This window comes from Eriocheir sinensis, chromosome 51, assembly GCF_024679095.1.
Source record: "Eriocheir sinensis breed Jianghai 21 chromosome 51, ASM2467909v1, whole genome shotgun sequence".
Taxonomy (NCBI): Eukaryota; Metazoa; Arthropoda; class Malacostraca; order Decapoda; family Varunidae; genus Eriocheir; species Eriocheir sinensis.
In genome coordinates this window covers 9040374-9042718 of record NC_066559.1, presented here as the reverse complement: position 1 = coordinate 9042718, position 2345 = coordinate 9040374, and positions in this window count along the sequence as shown.

The window sequence follows — 2345 nt, the reverse complement described above, 5'->3', positions numbered from 1 at the left end:
CTACTGAAGAGAGAGACGAGTGTGAGACCAAGACTGAGGCGGTGTGTGTGTGTGTGTGTGTGTGTGTGTGTGTGTGTGTGTGTGTGTGTGTGTGTGTGTGTGTCTCTCTCTCTCTCTCTCTCTCTCTATATATATATATATATATATATATATATATATATATATATATTCCGGGCACGCGAGCGATTTATCACATTATCAACAGGTCCCAGGAGAGAGAGAGAGAGAGAGAGAGAGAGAGAGAGAGAGAGAGAGAGAATTTTTTATTAAATTTAGAAAAATTGAAATATGGGTGAAGGGAAAATGGAAATATGGTATAAGAGAGAGAGAGAGAGAGAGAGAGAGAGAGAGAGAGAGAGAGAGAGAGAGAGAGAGTCACATTTTTACAACACACGTATCTTCATAAGAATGAAAAAGTTACTCACATGTGCCTCCTCCTCCTCCTCCTCCTCCTCTTTTATATTCTCCTCTGTTTTATTTGAATATTTTTAGTTTTATCACCCATGGATATTCTCTCTTTATTAATGTCTTCCTTATACTTCTCATTTTTAACGATGAGGAGGAGGAGGACAAGGAGAGAGAGAGAGAGAGAGAGAGAGAGAGAGAGAGAGAGAGAGAGAGAGAGAGTGTGTACATTGTATTTTCCATAACTATCGGAAAAAAAACATCAACAACTAACGGTTTTAACATTAATTTAATACTATCGTTATTTCTGCGGGTACGACACTTTTTGATGAGAAACTACAATACTAACTAATACAAAACTAACTACAATATTCTGAGTACGATAATCTGGTAATGGTGCTCTGTGTGTGTGTGGGTGTGTGGGTGGGTGGCTGTGTGTGGATGTGGGTGGGTGTGGGTGTAATGACGTTGAGCAGGTGGTCAGGGCATGTGGAAGGAATGCAAAGTAACGAGTGGGTCAGCTGATGTAGAGAGAGAGAGAGAGAGAGAGAGAGAGAGAGAGAGAGAGAGAGAGAGAGAGAACGCAAGCATTATATGACTCCTTATCTTTGCCTTCGTGACCCTGTTAACAGAAAATTAATGATGAGGGAGTATCAACAGGTCGTCAAATTAATAAATAAAAGGACCCATGGCTATAAAATAATGTAAACAGGCAAATAGGCAAACATTGATTGATTGATTGAACATACAGATGGACAAAATGAACGGAAGTAGCTAGATTTTGATAAATAGAGATAGAAAGAGTTGATAGACAGATGCACACCAAAAAATGGAAATAGAGATGGGCTAATAGATAGATACACAGCAAAGATGGAGATAGACAGATAGGCACATATATAGACAGAGATGGAAACAGACAGATAGGCAGAAATAAATACAGCAAAGATGGAGATAAATAGATAGGTGAATTAATAGATACACAAAGAATGGTTAGCGTGCCGGCCCCGCATCTTGCTGTGTAATAATAATAAGTACAATGAAAACTTTAAGCTTACATTCAAATCCCCTCTAACGAGCATGATGCTACTCGATCCTCTTATAACAGGATTCAATAGTTTATCCTGCATACGTAAATAAGACTTTATAGAAAATAGATTTCTTTAAAGGTACACTTGCCTATATCTACTTAATAACATTCCTTTATAGAAAAAAAATACATAAGAAAATAAGGAATCTGCAAGAGGCCAGTTGACCTACTCGTGGTAATTCCTGTAAAACTATAAACTCTAAAATCTATATCCATCCATAAATATACCGAGTGGCCCGACCCTTCGTATATTTTCCGCATGTGGCCCTCTGTTGATAAAAGTCTGGACACCCTTGACCTAGACAGACCAAAGTGCTTTCTCTAGAGCGTTAAATAGCCTACTTAGAGACTTGCAGCCAGATACTGAACAACTTCAAGGCATTGTGATTTGACAAGAACAAGCAACCCAAACGCTGAGGCATAAACCATAGCTGAGCCCACCAACCGTCCGCCTGATGACATGCGCCAGTTGGTTTAAAATTTGACTCGCTTTCCGGTCGACCCTTTGAACCTGGCGCTGAGTGAGGACGGCCCCGGCGCGTGCTGCCCCCCCGTGGCCAGTCTCGTGCTCAGACAGAACATTTTTACGATTTCAGACTCAAATCTGCCGTATCCACACAAATAACGATAGTCAATTAAAGTTAGTCTTGAAATAGTAAATTATAAATATTTTCTTGCCATAGTTATGGGCCAGAATCCGGAAAATACAATGTGATGAGTACGATATAGACTCAAGTAACGTTGGGTGAGTCAAGAAGATAATAAAAAGAATATCGATAATAGGGATAATACCAATAATAATAATGATGATGATAACATAATAACTAATAATAGCTCCGTATCCCTTCCCTCC